Source organism: Meriones unguiculatus, chromosome 5 (genome assembly GCF_030254825.1).
Source record: "Meriones unguiculatus strain TT.TT164.6M chromosome 5, Bangor_MerUng_6.1, whole genome shotgun sequence".
In the NCBI taxonomy this organism is placed as follows: Eukaryota; Metazoa; Chordata; class Mammalia; order Rodentia; family Muridae; genus Meriones; species Meriones unguiculatus.
The window spans coordinates 718,351-735,032 of record NC_083353.1 but is presented as its reverse complement, the minus strand read 5'-3'; the positions used below and the strand labels follow the sequence as shown (position 1 = coordinate 735,032).

General features: G+C 42.3%; 1 protein-coding gene across 4 annotated transcripts in view; it reads right to left on the bottom strand.

Moving 5' to 3' along the window:
• The window catches only part of Exoc6b (exocyst complex component 6B), a 436,866-nt gene that overhangs the window by 60,054 nt on the left and 360,130 nt on the right, over nucleotides 1–16,682 (bottom strand). The window lies entirely within an intron of this gene.

Below are 16,682 nucleotides of genomic sequence, written 5' to 3'. Positions count from 1 at the left end.
GAGCACTGGTGAAATAGCCTTCTTGCTTTGTAATAGGTTAGAACTGACGGATACTTTCCTTGTATAGCTCTCCTACCTCCTACAAGTTCTGAGTCCACTCCTCAAATCATACGGAGTTAAGTTGATACACACTTACTAAAACTTAGCAATACAAAAACCATCAATAAATGAAATTCACACAAAGGAGGGTCTGACAGAAAGAAGCCCAATAATGTTGATATGACAAGTGCACGGACAATGAGCAAAGCACATGGGTACCAAAGAACATGCATGCACAGAATACAGACAGCTAGAGTGAAGCAACATGTGATATGGGGATTAGGGCCCAACTACCCTGGCACTGGACTGAAGGAAGGACCCCACAGGGTCCAGGAAGCCCCTTTTCATATATGAACTAAATTGTCTCTATCAAACAGCTGACTCCTAGAGCAAGAATGACCTGCCTGTCTCAGTATGATCCCTGAGGTACCTGAGCATTTCATGACTGAAGATGAGTTTCTGGGAAGAGACTCAGCTTCATGTTCAAAATTGATACCAATCCTTGAAAAGGGTCACTGATATGGTTGGAGGAAAGTAAGAACACAGCCAATGAGCAGGGGCAAGCCATGCTATCCTTCCCTTCCTGCCACTAGGCAGGCAAGTAAGCAGAATGCTTTATGCTGGACGAAAGCCAGTCTCATCTCCAAAGCAGTGGATTTTATAAGCCAAATCACAAACAGAAACCAAATCTAGGAATGCAGAATTCACTGAGAAATCTAAAAGAGAAATATCAATTGTCATTTCTTTCCCAAAGGAGCGGGGAGCAGAGGCTGAATAAAAGAGTTCCATAAAATGCAGTCCAAAAGCTCTCCTTGTTTACTGCATGGTAAATCATAATGGCAGGAGTGGTCTTATCCTGTTACACTGGAAAGAGAGCGAGAAGATAAAGTCTCAGCCACATTCACTAACTACAGTAAACGAATACTTTATACACCCAGCAGAATGCTCAGACAATGTACAGGCTCACTGCACCCAGCCACTCCTGTGAATAAAACAAAACAAAACAAAGCCCTTCTCCTTCTCTCAGGTTTTGCCACAGGCATCACAGTAAAGCATTCTGACAGTCAAAATGCCCTGAGGATGCCGAGAGCAGTTGGCTCGGGATACCACAGAGTTGGCAGATCCTGGATTCTGGGCATAAACTGTTTCTTTTCTCTGAATTAAAGAATGGGCCTATCCCTGATTGCATATAAAAGGATAATGTATCAAAGAATTGTAATGTGTACTCAACTCTGTCGTCTGCTAACTTAATGTCCACCATTCTGCTTCCTAAAGGGGACATCGACATAGCCACTTCTATACCCAACACCAAAGCCATCAGCACCCCTCCTCTCTGACTGTAAACATTTTCCCCCACATTAAAGTAATCTCATATACATTAAGAAAAAGTGATTCAATAAACAAGTCATTCTACTTCCAGGCAGATTCCAGGTTTGAAAATGCCAAGGAGACACCCATGTACATGGGTAGACAATGAAAATGTTCAACAAGGTGCTCTCTGTGACAATGAAAACAAAAAAGAAATTAAATGTTTGTGGACAGAAGAACAGCAAGGTTAGGCTACTGGCATAAGGAAGACCATACATCAGATAAGAGAAAAATATTAGATGGTACTAAGGCATGGAGAGTGTTGCTATTTTATGCAGAGTGTGATGGATAAGATCTGGAGAACACACAATGCAATATTACATATCACCCAGAGACAAGCCGAGAAAAGTAGACAGAAAGGTAAATATCCAACTCAAGATAGTAGTGGCTGGTGCCAGCCTGATGTTATGTATGCCACAGAGTATTCCTTCTTGTTGTAACATTCCTTCAATGTTATATTATTACTATTTTTTTATAGATTTTAAAATAAAAGTAAAATAAAAATGTAAAATTTCAAGTATAGACAGAGGGAATATTGTGTTTGCTTCTTTTTATAAATTTCTGCAAAATACTAAGCCTCAGAGGGGCCAGCAGGCTGCCTATATTTACTTTAAGCTACACAGAAATTCATCTCTTGTGTCTAAGAATCCTAAACTCAGGTAAAAGCTTCACTACCAACATTTCCCTGAAACTTCAAGGCAGAGCCCATGGCTATCTGAATATATATTGTTCCAGACCTGCAGTAGCTATTCATCAGCTGGGACTCAGGATGAGGTAACAGAGGGGTAGACAGAGAACAGCATGTTCAAGTCTGAGGCTCCAGAAGGCCTGCTTCAATTATTTGCTTAGCTGCTTAGTGTGACTCTAGTTAACTTGTTTAACTTTTGAGAGCTTCAATTTCCTCATCAATAAAATGTTAGTAATAATTTTATCTTACATGGGCTTAGGAGAGTGACCTGAGATAACACGCAAATACACTACTTAGTTTTTACCTGGAACACTGTAAATCCTTGAAGAATGGCATTAGGCAAACATAAGTGAAGAAGGAGCCTTTACAGAGTTTTGAAAAGATATGTAGTGATCTGTGAAGTCACCATATTTGAGGAGCATGGCATAGTCCATCTGGGGACTTCTGGGGAGTGAGGGAGGAACATGGGCAGGGAACCTCCAAATGTGCCCTGGCCTCCCTTGCCGTCCTGTCAGTTCTGTTCTAATCTGGAAAAACAAGCTAGAGTATTCAGGATCAAAGACTACAGAGATGAAGCTGTGGAGGCCCTGGACCACTGACTCTTCCAGAAACCTGGGTACTAAGGATCACAGCAATGGAAGAGTGGTTGCTGGCATGAATTCAAACCTCTGGGTGGATGAACGTTTTGGCACTGGGAGGAGCAGGGCCCTGAGCAAAGGCCAGGCTGCTCCAGGCTGCGTCTCCTACGAGTGCCACTCTGCCTTGACAGGGAGATGCGGGCTGTGTCTGTTTCCTACTGCTAACATTAAGTATTCAGAATCAAACTAAAATGTGAACTTTTAAGACATATTAAATCATAGATTTTAAAGCAGCCACTAGTGGGGTCATCCATTCCCTCATTTACTCCTTTACTCCCACCCACTACTCAAAACTCATTAGGACTCTTGAAAACATAACAAAATTGCTTTCTCATTAGCAGTTTCTTCTGCAAAGAGTATCAGCAGAAGGTATCAATGTTCTCTAGTTACTAATCTTTAGCACTCAGTGGTCAGAAAATGAAGCTGCACCTGGACAGTGTGGAGGAGAGGGTACTTCCAAGTGATTCTCACATTGACATCTGAACTTCTGCTTTATCTTTATGTGCATGAAACATCAGGGAAGGGAGAGATCAGAAGCTCAAGCAAAGTTCATTAGGTTTCCAAGTACGAAAGTGCTGGAGCGTTACTCTTCTCCGGAGCAGCCTCCTCCTCCAGAGTTGACAATGTGCATCCCTCACTGTGGGAGGCAAACAAACAAACAAACAAACAAACAAACAAAGAACATACAGTGTGAGGAATCTAGCTCCAGGACTTAGGCCAAGAGTAAGGGTTTTAGAAGTCTTCCTCACTGATTTGTGGGGATGTGTTCTTTTTGTACACTGTTGTGCATTCTCTCAGAAATTCCTATCAAGGACTGGAAGATTACGGGGAGTCTTGCACATTACTGAGTCTTGGGGCGAAGTGTGCACATGTTAAATTGCATTTCCTGGGTGGGGGGAGGGAGGTTTGCACTGGAAGATAAGAGCTGGTTTGTCAAAGCAAGTGCTTCCTGGCTGCTAAAGATGTTTTATGGATTGAAGGAATGGAAGAAGGAAGGAGTGAAATGAGGAAGAGAGAAGGAGAGGTAATAAGAGGAAGAGATTAGGAAGGGAAGAAAAAGGGAAAAGGAGGAGGAAAAGAAAGGAGGAGAAAAGAAGGGACAGTGGTGCTAGGCATATACAAGGTCAAAAATCTCAATTTTCTGATTTTAGGATAAAAATACTTAAAATAAATTGTTGGTGCTAAGCAATGCTCCCATAGGGAACAGCGGCCTGTTCACCCGGGCTTGGACATGCAGCCCAACACAGTGAAGTTCAGGGTCAAATGATTTGCAGCGCACAGAGAACTACATCTTGCCCAAGTTCCTGAAAGTTGCTCCACAGCCAAGCTAAACCAAAGCAGTGCTGGACAGGAAGAGGCCGCAGCGCCCTGGCAATTTCTCTTCTGTAGTTCCCACACTGCGAAGGTCACCTAGAGGTGAAGGTGAACTCTCCATTCGGCCTTTTGCTTTTCTTCCCCCTCCCTCGAACTGATATGATGGGTATGGTTTACTGCATGCTTCAGCAGCATTATCACCCAGGGTTGTATCTGACCAGGGTCAGGGGAAACAGGAAAGGAGACTGGATATGGGTCTGGGTGTGGCAAGGTCTCTCCCTGCCTTATCAGGGAGGAAAGAAAATGAATCCACCTGGTAAGCTTTTGGCTGTGAAGTGAAGCAAGGTGAGCCAAGGTGCCAGGGGGTTATGGAGAGGTCAGCTTGGATAAGTGCCCAGGGTTTGCAGGACTCAGCTCATCACCTTTTCCACTTTAAAAAGATATATTTCCCGTTGGGTTTCTCTCCCTGTGTCAATTGTAGGGCATATTTGGTGCATCAGGAAACGTTTCCTTTCTGAATGGAATCCAATTATAGTAATTCATTCAGAAAATCCTCAGATCACTGGCAGGGGTTAAAATGCACAGGGTGGAAGAGTCACTGTCTGCTCTTCACCACCTTATTGGCCTGGCCCTGTACCTACCCAGAATCACCCCCCCCACACACACACACACATACACACACTGCTCAGCCCAGCTTGTCCAGAATTTCTTTCCTATAAACACACAGTCTCACTGTTTACTTCTAAATTGCTTCTTTAGGGTGGTGGGCGTGGACAACTATCAAACAGATTTTAAAAAGCAAGTACATGTTTGTGAGGGAAACAAGTACTATACTAAAAGTTATATTATATTGGTTATATTATATCTGTGTGGGGAATCCACAGGGACGGCAAGAAATGCATCTACAAGGAGGCAGGGCTTATTAGGGAAGATGCCCAGTCCCTAATAAGGTACAGGAACATAAGGGCTAAAAGCCTTCCCTAGAAGCCCACCCTGACTTGTTGCTATACTAGCCTGCACTCTTTCTGAAGTTGATGTAGGCAAAGCTCACAGTGAATGTTCCAACCACAGTGAAGGCATTCCTTCTTAAATGCCTCGGTGCTCCTGAATCCAGACTGCATCTGCTTATCTCAGAAAGAGCCTGCCTCCTGAGGAGGGTGCCTGGAGGTACAGAAGAGTGGGTGATCAGTCAAATCTGTATTTTGGAAAGGCTACTTGGGTAGCTGTAACTGGTTAAGAAGTACCTTGAGAATTAAGGAGGCATACCTTTGGGTATGTCTGGGCGATGCTCTCAGAGAGGCATAACTGGGGAGTGAAGACCCATCCTGGTTTCAACATTCTACAGGCTAGTGGTCTTGGACTCATTAAAAAGAGATGTGTACACTTATTTCTTACAGCTTTCTGACTGCAGACAGCGACCACTGCTCTATACGCCTACTGCCAGGCCTTCCCAAGGATGATGAACCCTGTCCCTTCAAACCATTATGTCGCTCCATGCCGCAGAATAGAATACAGAAATCCACTAGTACCTAAACAAGACCCCAAGGGAGAACTGGACAGCTGTTTCTCCAGTGCTTCACTGATCTTGTCACACCTACTCATTCACAGCTGGAGAGTGCAATCCATGACTCAGCGTGTATATCAGACTGAGAGGAAACATACTGGACAGAGAGAAAGTACTTTCTTTCCAAGAGACAAAGTTCCCTGGGTAGTCAATAATGTACAATCAGCAGCCTAGCTAATAACCTTTTGTTTTGTTTTGTTTTGTTTTTAAGCATGTGGATGTTATTTGATTTCCAACTTCAATAATCTTAGGTGCCTTCACTTCAGGAATGGAATCACAGAACAGGCAAGTAGAGTAATTTTTCTTAGCAGTTTTCACACATTATATTAACACTGATTCAATGGGAGTCATGGCTTCTTGTAAGAACGCTCACTTCAGCAAGTTCACACACACACACACACACACACACACACACACACACACACAGAGAGACAGACAGACAGACAGACAGACAGATAAACAGACAGAGGCAGAGAGACAGAGACAGACAGAGAGACAGAGACAGACAAAGAGACAACAGACAGAAAGACTAATTGACTCTGCTATGCTGGTTCAAAAGGCACCAGGAAAGCATGAGTTGTTGCATGTGTGTTTGAACTAAAACTTAAAAAGCCTTTGCAAGGAAGTGAACCCAGGCTCTTACTCAAGCATCCACCACTGAGCTACATCGCCAGCCTCAGAGCTCCATTTCAAACAAGAAAACCTCAATGTCCCTTACACACATGGTGATGAGAAGAGGCGGAGATGGAAAGTTAGATAATTTTGATACTATGAGTAGAGGGTTTCACCAAGAAGTAAAATCCACTTTGCTTATTATTCTTTGTTTATTAGACCAAGAGAAGCTTTCATTCTAGCCAGTCTGTCAAAGTGCAGAGTGAAACTAAACAGTTTGTTCAGTCTAACAATGGATATTCTCAGCCAAAACAAGGAGGGACCCAATTTTTTGCTTTTATAAAATATGACTTTACCACAAGATGATTAAACATAATTAGAGGGAAAGGAGGCAATGACAGCTGTAACTGAACAGCGCAGTTCTTTCCTTGTTCTGTGTGACAAAGCACAAGATAAACTCAGTCCCCGGCAGTGACAAGGTGTCAGAAGTGACTCTGGTGACAAACTGCGTAAGGTGTTCCCTTAACCGCTGGTGTCTACAGCACCATCCCTGGGTCTGCTGACTACCTGAGGAGGCAAGCTATCTGCTCACTTTCAAGTATGACTTTATGAACAAGGGACAGAAAAGTCTGCTGGAGACTCATTCCCTCTACTCCGTACAGGCTTTTGCCTTCTTGCCATGTGAAATACCTGCAGAAATCTGTCCACCTCAGGTCTCCAGGGGCCACTCAGAGTCTGGCAGTACCTCCCAGCTCTTTATGCTAATAACCTTTTGTTTTGTTTTGTTTTTAAGCATGTGGATGTTATTTGATTTCCAACTTCAATAATCTTAGGTGCCTTCACTTCAGGAATGGAATCACAGAACAGGCAAGTAGAGTAATTTTTCTTAGCAGTTTTCACACATTATATTAACACAGGCGTGGGCGGCCAAAACTCATCTTTATTTTCTGATTGGTGCTGCTCGGTTAATCCTCAGCCCTCTATAGTCAGCACTGACAGAGATAGAATCTTCTTTCTGAAAGTGCAATTGGCCCCGGACATATCCTGATTTCACCTGTTCAGGTCTCTGGGTATTCAATAAAGCAAGTTCAGCCGCTGTGCCAAGAGGCCACACAGAGTTCAAGGTAGCACCTCACAGCCATCAGCAGGTTAATTATAACTTCATTTCCAAACGCACCGACAGTATGCTTGTTTCAACTCCAAATGACCTGACCTGCTTTTTTTTCAGGGGGGGGGGGGCTACATGGAGTAAATTTCTGTCAGCAAATTGAAAGGCCACTCAGAGTTCACTGTTGCAATTCATATTTTTAACTGGTTGCCCAGACCTAAATCTTCACCTCCACAAATTCCAGAGAGACCTTAGTGGCTGTGAAAGAAGTAAAGAACAGGGATGAAGTTGGAAGGGGTGGAGACAGGCAGGTGACAAGGCAGGAAGACAGCAGCTTCAGGGCCAATGCTCAAGGGGAAGGTCCTGTCCTTTGGGGTGGAGTCTTATAGAAAGAAGCTTCTAGATACTTGAAACATCATCACCAGAAACAAAACTGACTTACAAGTAGAATCATGCTACATTCTGAAGTGATGTGAACATGGACGCTTGACTCTGCTTGAAGGGCAACAAGCATAAAGCTCACGTCTGTCTTCTGCGAGGGTCAGAGGAGAAAGTGACAAATGAACAGGGGCGGTAAAGCTCTTCGTCCTGTGAGTGAGGCTTAAGGGCTATGAGCATCAAGGAGAAAAGCCAGCTTGGTTATAGCCTTGTCGTCATGTTCTGTCTGTACTGACTATACCACAGGAAAACCCAGCAAGTTTTGTGGAAATCTTGTCTAGAAACAACAGACCTATTTTTAAACCCCAAATCCTGAACAAGAGGTCCCAAAGGTTTCATTCGTGCATGCTTTTTGAGGCTGAAGAGGTGGAAAGTAAGTGGTTAAGAGTGCTTACTGCTCTTTCCAAAGACCTGAGTTAAATTTCTAGCACCCATGTCAAGTGACTCAAGCTCTACGGGATCTGATGTTCTCAATACAAGTAAAATCATAAATACATATATACCAAATCAAAAATAAAAATAAATATTAGAAAACTCTAAAAAGCTAGAGTGTGGCCTCTTCAGTTTCCACGACCCCCACTAGCAGGGATCTCAGTCTCCCACATCCTCCCTGGAGCCTGCCCTATTGTGGGTCTCCAGCTTGTCTTAGAAATGTCCCCTTCCAGTTGCTCTTCTCTCTACAGGCCTCTGTCCTCCTGCCCCTGCTCTCCCCATATCTGCTCCTCACCCTTGTTTCCCTCCTTACTCCCTCTCCTATCCTGTTCTGCCTCTTCACCTACTTCCATTGTCTATTCTATTTTCCCTTAGTGAGATTCAAGCATCCTCCCCTGGGCCCTCCTTGTTACTTAGCTTCTTTTGGTCTGTGAATTGTAGAATGGTTATCCTGTACTATATGGCTAATATCCATTTACAAGTAAGTACGTACCATGTGTGTCTTTTTGGGTCTGGGTTACCTCACTCAGTATGGTATTTCCTAGTTCCATCTATTTGCCTACAAATTATATGATTTCCTTGTTTTTAACAGCTTAGTAGTATTTCACTGTGTAATGAAATACTAAGAGTATTTCATTCTTTATCCATTCTTTAGTTGAGGGACATCTGGGTTGTATCCACTTTCTGGCTATTATGAATAAAGCTGCTATAAATATAGTTGAGCAAATGTCCTTGTTGTATGGTGAAGCATCTTTTGGGCATATGCCCAGAAGTGGTATGGCTGGGTCTTGAGGTAGAATTAGTCCCAACTTTCCAAGAAAGCACTAGACTGATTTCCAAAGTGGTTGTGCAAGTTTGCACTCCCACCAGCAATGGGTGAGTGCTCCCCTTTCTCCACATCCTTGCCAAGTGTGCTGTCACCTGAATTTTTGATCTTAGCCATTCTGACAAGTATAAGATGGAATTTCAGTCATTTTAATTTGCATTTCCCTGATGACTAATAACCTTGAGCATTTCTTTAAGTGCTTCTCAGCCATTCGAGATTCCTTTGTTGAAAATTCTCTTTTTAGCTCCATACCCCATCTTTAATTTGATTATTTTGTTTGTTGATGTTTAATTTCTTGAGTACTTTATATATTTTTAATATTAGCCCTTTGTCAGGTTGGTGAAGATATTTTCCCAATCTGTAGGCTGTCGTTTTATTCTGTTGACAGTGTCCTTTGCCTTACAGAAGCTCTTCAGTTTCGACAGGTACTGTTAATTAATTGTTGATCTTAGAGCCTGTGCTGTTGGTGTTATGATCAGGAAGTGTCTCCTATACCTACGAGTTCAAGGCTGATTCCTACTTGCTCTTCTAATAGATTTAGTGTTTCTGGTTTCATGCTAAGGTCTTTGATCTATTTAGACTCCAGTTTTATACAGGGTGATAAATACGGACCTATTTGCATTTTTCTACATGTAGACATCCAGTTAAACTAGCACCATTTGTTGAAGATGCTATCTTTTTTCCATTGAGTGGTCTGGCATCTTTGTCAAAACTCAGGTGTCTGTAGATGTTTGGGTTTATTTCTGGGGTCTTCGGTTCAATTCCATTGATTGACCAGTTTGTTTTTATGCTAGTACCATGCAGTTTTCATTACTATTGCTCTGTAGTACAGCTTGAAGTCAGGGATGGAGATAACCCCAGAAGTTCTTTTATTATGTAGGATTGTTTTAGCTATTCTGGTTTTTTTTTTTTTTTTTTCGAAATGAAGTTAAGAATTTTTCTTTCAAGGCCTTTAAAGAACTGTGCTGGTATTTTTTGATGTCTTCTAACTAGATAGGACTCCCAGTGGAGGGGGCTAAAACACCAACCAACCCACAAAAACTTTAACTTAAAATTTACCCTGCTAACAAGATGTGCAGGGATAAAGATGAACCAGAGATGCAGGGAATGTCCAACCAATCCCTGGCCCAATCTGAGCCCCACCATCCATGGGAGAGAGCCATCTCCTGACATTAACAATGACCCTCTGCTATGCTTGCAGATGGGAGCCTAGCACAGCTGTCTTCTGAGAGGCTCCACCCAGCAAAGAATCGAAACAGGTGTTCAGACTCAGCCAAATATTGGGCAGAGTGTAGGGAACCTTGTGGAAGAGTTGAGGAAAGGATCGAAGGACCTAGAGTGGACAGACGCTTCACAAGAAGACCAACATAGCCAACTAATCTGGGCCCAGGGAGGACCTACAGAGTCTGAAGCACCAACCAAGAACCATGCACGGACTGGGTATAGGGACCCTGTGCATACATACCTGATAGGTATTTGCTCTTCTTGTGGGTTGTCTAGTAAAGGAGGCAGGGGCTGTTCCTGACATGGACTCTGTTGCATGCTTTTTGATCAGTTCGCCTTGGTGGGGCTGCCTGGAGGTGACTAGAAGTGCTGGGGAGGGTTAGTGGGAAAGCCCCCTTTCCTGAAGGATAGGGGAGGGGGAAAGGGGAAGAGGGAGGGAGAGTGTGACCAGGAGGAGAGGAAGATGGGGACTACAATTGGAATGTAAAGCGAATAACTAAATAAGTAAAGTTAAAAGTTAAAAAAAAAAAACTTTAAAAAGAATACTTTCTACATATTTCATCTTTTTTTGAAGATGAGTCTGATATAGCCCTGGCTAGTCTTGAACTCCTGATTCTTCTGTCTGAAGTCTCCCAAAAGCTAGGATTTACTGAGGTGAACCTCCATAGCTAGCCCTTGCATGGATATTTTATTTTCCATTTCACAGAGCTTAATTTTTATTTTTTATTTTTAGTTTCCCCTACATGTACTGAAGGCATCTCAGATTCTCATAGTGTGAAACATAATTTTATAAGTTGAGAGACTAAGAGGAAGCACAGAGACCACTAGCACACTGTACCTTGGCTGGAGATCCATAGTGATACCATGGTTGGCATGGGACTTTGCCTCAGGCTGCTTAGAAATCTTTTCTAGAACTTTGATTCCTCCCTGGCTGGGTATCAGTTGCAGTTTTACAGTCTAATCTGCCCTGTCAATCCTGTCTTGTAATGCTGCATCTTCCTTCTGAGGAACCTTCTCTTGCAAGACAAGAGTAAGACAAATCTTACCCTGTTCAAGCTTACCCACAGTTATTCGAACCCTGTTGGTTTTTGTTTGTTTGTTTTTTCCAAAGCAGGAAGGTCATTTCTAGTTGTTAGGAGCTCCACACATAATGCCTGAATGCTTTGTTGATTTAAAACTTTAGTTGCAGATCCTGTTTTCCTTTCCTTCAAAAGAATTTCATGAAGAAGCCCATACATAAAACACAAGGCACCAAAGCTGCCGAAGACAGATCTGGTCTAAACTATGTAGAGACCGCTCAGCTCAGCTCTTTGCCTTCCCCACTATACAGGGCTCATCAGGACCACCTGTTTCTGCGTAGCGAAGTCCCAAAGCTAGGAGGGAACATACGCTTGTCTGGGAAGACAGACGGTATCCCGATGTGGCAATACTGTCCCACACGGAGCTACACACACTCTGTCACAACATTCTACCATTAAGTTATCATCTTGAGTCAAGTGGTGCTGTGCTTTGAGTGTGGAATGCCCATGACAGGCTCCTGTATTGAACACTGGCCCCCAGCTGGTGGAGCTTTGAGAGAGGTATCACCTGGTTGGTAGAGCCACAGGGGATGAGCTTTAGCTCTACTTTTTTTCTGTTGCCCTGAGAAGGGCATCCTGCAGATTGCACCATGGCTGGGAGCTGAGCTGTGTCATCATTCTCACCACTGAGGACTGAACCCCCCTGAAATTATAAGCCCTTAAGTCCCTCTACCGAGTTTCCTTAAAATTAAAAAACCCTAGAACAAGTGGACAAGGTGCTTGCCTAGCATGGAGAAATCCATAGACTCCATCCTCAGTATTATGTGCAGATGTTGGGTGGAGCCTACAAAAGCCAAACCCACAGCACCCAGGATCTCTTGATGGCAGGAGCTTTGTTTATGTTACAGCTCTACAATACCTCACTCATACTAAGTGTTTAATAGACAACTCAACACATATACTATCTGGATAGGAAAAAAACTTACCTTGGGCACAGAATTTGGCCTCTTAGGGAGGTAGGGATGAAACCTAAAGATTAGTTTACATCACTTAGTTTTCTTTTTTAGAATTTAGAATGTTGGGCAAAGTAGAGGAGATGGAAAAAGACCAGGGAAGGACAAGAACCTGACAAGAGAGGCAAAGGGAGTATATCAAGCCAACACAATGCCAAAGAAGTAGCTGGGCCACACTGTGTGCTACAGGTGTTTACTGCTATAAAACTCAAGATGCCATTCCTATGGCTGATACTTTGAAAGCTCAGGGCTTTGTAGCCCTTTATTAAAAAAGAAAAAAAAAAAAAGAAACAACTCTTTACCACTGTCCACAATCTTTGTGTGGACCAAGGTCTAAATTTCCCTAATTGTCTCAAGCCTAATCTCTTCCCCACTCCTGATACACCTAAAAACCCTCAGTTGAGTGCCAAACCAAAATGTGTATGCGTGCGCGCGCGTGCGTGCGTGCGTGCGTGCGTGCGTGTGTGCGTGCGTGCATGCGTGTGTGTGCGTGTTCATTTTAGGAGCTTATTCCTTTCTTGTCAACAATCAACCAATTTTTATTACCATCATTTGGGATCCTAAGAAGGGCAAAATTTAAAGGCATTACTGGGAGGTGAGCCTTACTGGAGAAAGTAAGTCACTGGGTCTTCGTTTCTCTCTTCCAGGATGGCTTCCTGCCATTATACTCTGATTTACCACTGAGATAAAGTTCTGAATTCAAATAAAACTTCTGAAACTGTGAGCCCAAAACAAAATAAACCAAACCAAAAAACCAAACCAAAACCAAAACTGTTGTGGGATTAATATTTATCATTGATTTATCTTTTAGTTAAACTGCAGCCATTCCTAACCCAGCTGTATGCCAAAGTCAACGCACAGAGGCTAGGATTTACTTAATTAACCTAGAGCACAGTGCTGGGCAATAGTTACTCCATCCTAAACCTCCAAGCCTGCATAGCTTCATCCCATTCAGATTTTCCAACATTATACTTGCTTTAGTCATATCTTAGGTCCGGTTCATCTCTCCTCATGATTCCAAGTCCTCTCCTGCCAATCTCTCTTTCCCTATTACCCCCACTCACTTCCATCTCCTCCCCTCAGACCAGCATGTCCCACCCTACTCTCTCCATTGCTCAGCATTGGCTGGTTGTTTTATGGGCAATACAGAGAACAAATGGTGGCATGTTTATATGAACTTGAGACAGGTGATGCAAATAAGCATCACAATGCAATGTCCAGATTGAAACCAGACAGTGGGGTAGAGAAATCAGCATGTGAATGAACAAGGGTAAATTGTTCATTCACAATTCTTGTATATTCCACAAGAACATTATACTAACAAACAACAACAACAACAAAAAACCCATTTCCGACTTTTATGTTATTCACAACAGGTATTCTTTTATTATAATAATGAAGGGATAACTAACTGGAAAACTCACGAGCACAAAATTTCTAGACTGTGGCCAATACCTAAATTGAAGCAGAAAGGCAGAAAACATAGGACACAGTGAAAAAAGCCAGTATAAACCTGCATACTTTGAATCCCAAGGAGGATTCCAAGAAATTTTAAAGTTCATTTGGAACACACACACACACACACACACACACACACACACACACACAAATATACACACACAGAGAAAGAGAGAGAGAGTGTGTGTGTTTTAGTTGTGAGGGAGATTTTATAATAGGGTACGTTAGAAAAAAATTACAAAAAATATCACAGACAGGATATTTTTTAAAAAGTACCTTCAAAGAAGCAGCAGTAAAATGGACATTAGCAATGAAAATGATGGAATGATAGATATGGGAAGCTAATGGAGCTGCACCTGTGAAATTTGCAAGGAACATAATTGGCAATTTAGAATTCAATACCTGTGTTGGTTAATACTGATTGTCAAACTGACAAACCTATGACCCCTGGAGCCAAGCCTCTGGCAATGTCTGTGAGGGCTTTCTAGATTAGGCTGCATGAGGTGAGAAGACCCGCCTTAAATATGAGCAACGAGGGCCTGGACTTACTGAAGAGCAGGAGCCGGTACAACACCAGCGCGCATCTCTCTCTGCTTCCTGGGCGCACATGCAACGTGGCCAGCTTGAGCACCTGCTGCTGTGCCCTCCCAGCCACGGCAGACTGCATCCCCAAACCGCAAGCCAGGAGAAACTTACGCATTTAGCAACAAGACAAGTAACTAACAACATTTAGGGAAAATGTACTTTCTTTCATCTTTCAGTCACACAGCAAACAAGAAACTGAGATAATTTAGCAACGGCCTATACTGAGGAATATTAAAAGGAATATGAAAAACAATAAGAGACTAGGCAGGTTAGTAAATATTACCTATATTTAAAAATAAGAGTAGCGCTTCATAATAATTCTAAATGAACATCTCCTAGAAGCCAAACTAGGAAAGAGTCTATGTTCACCTGGATTGGCAATGACAGTGTAGCTACAACCTAAAGACATGATCCATGAGATAAAGAGTTTACAAATAAGGTTTCATTGAAATAAAAAAATCTGTTGTAGTTCAAATATACTCAGAAGATTAAAAAAAAACCAAGTCCTAAAATTGGAAAAATACTTATTTAAGTCACATCTGATAAGGGTCTGTTATCCAAAATATACAAGGAATGCTTAAAACTGAACAATAAAAAACAACCCAACTGAAAAATGGGACAGAGGGATCTAACAGAAACCTCACCAAAGAAAAGGGACCTACATGTCAAATAAACAGATGGGAAGACAATCCACATCCTACGACATCCAGAAGAAACAAGTTAAAAGGAGAACATACTCTCACACACCGAGTGGCACCCTATCTAAAAGAAGCAAACACTGAACGATACTATGAGCTAGAGCCACAGGTATCTCATTTATTGATGGTAGGAATGCAAAACAGTATAGCTGCTTGGGGAAAAGATGGTTTCCTACAAAACTAAACTTTCCATCATGTGATGTGGCAATTGTGCTCACTGGTGTTCACCCAGGAAAGCTGAAATTTTAAGCTGGTGACAGTGGTACATGCCTAAAATCTCAGCACTTGGAAAGCTGAGGCAGGATGTGTCCTTCAAGATCAAGAGCCTGACTGAAAATGAACAACATGAAAGAAATGAAGGAAAAACCCTTATGGTAACAGGAAATCTGCATGTGGATGTTTACAACAGCCCCATTTATAACTGCTAAAACTTGGAAGCAGTGAAGATGCTCTTCCACAGATGAATGAGTAAATGTGGTACATCCTGACAAAGAAACAGTATTTGGCTTATTGAAGAGAAATGAGCCATTAAGCCAACAAAAGACATAAAAGAAATTAAATGCATATTGCTAGGCGAAAGAAAGCCAATCTGAAAGACTACACACTGTATGGGTGGATCTGGAGAGTTCCCAATCTATAGGACATGAGGAAATACACAGACAAGAATAAGATCCACAGCTTCCATGGTGGGCAGTGACGGTGACTAGGTGCAGCTGGATGTCTGGGCGATGAAAACAGCACATTACAGAATAATGGGACTCGGTGTTTGCGTGTCCCAACCAGAGTGCAGCTCCACAAGTGCTGCCAGTGAGCTTCAGTTGTTAGAGTGTGGGCACAGCTTCGTCATTTCTAATGACAGCACCATGTGGGTTAAAGGAAAGGCAGGCCTAGGCCTTTAGGAAGCAGGAAATATATGGGTCACCTATTTTATCTATCTGTCTCTCTGTCTCTCTGTCTCTCTGTCTCTCTCTCTCTCCATCCATCCATCCCTCCATCCATCTATCTTGTAAATCTTAAACTGCTCTAAACAGACAATACTTTTTTTATGTTTGTTTTTCAAGACAGGGTTTCTCTGTGTAGCCTTGGCAGTCCTGGAACTTGCTCTATAAACCAGTCTGGCCTGGAACTCATAGAGATCCACCTGCTTCAGCCTTCCAAGTCCTGGAATTAAAGGTATGCACCACTACTACCTGAACATAACAGTATATATTTTTAAAGATGATGACTTTACAAAACCTCCAAATGGAAAAAATCCCTGGTAAATGCCAAAGAATAAAGATGGATATCAGAAAATATGTTAAGCTGAATGCTATGGAAAATATGACCTATGAAACCCTAAGAGAGCCTCAAGAATCTCATGGCTCCAAATGCAGATGTAGAAAAGAAGAAAGACGAAGATAATGGATCCTCCTCAAAGCATGAAAGAAAAGATCCTGTTGCTGCTGTTAATGCAAGCAGATCAGAGGCATCAACAAAGCCCAAAATGGTCAACAACAGGGAAAAAAAGCACATATTATCCTATGTCGGGACTGGAGAGGAAGTACATAATTAAAAATCCTCAAAACACTAAATACACAATAGGAAGAAAAAAAAAATCAAGTTTTTTAATACCTTCAGCCTTTTCAAAACTGATAACTGAAAAGTAAATATTTACATTA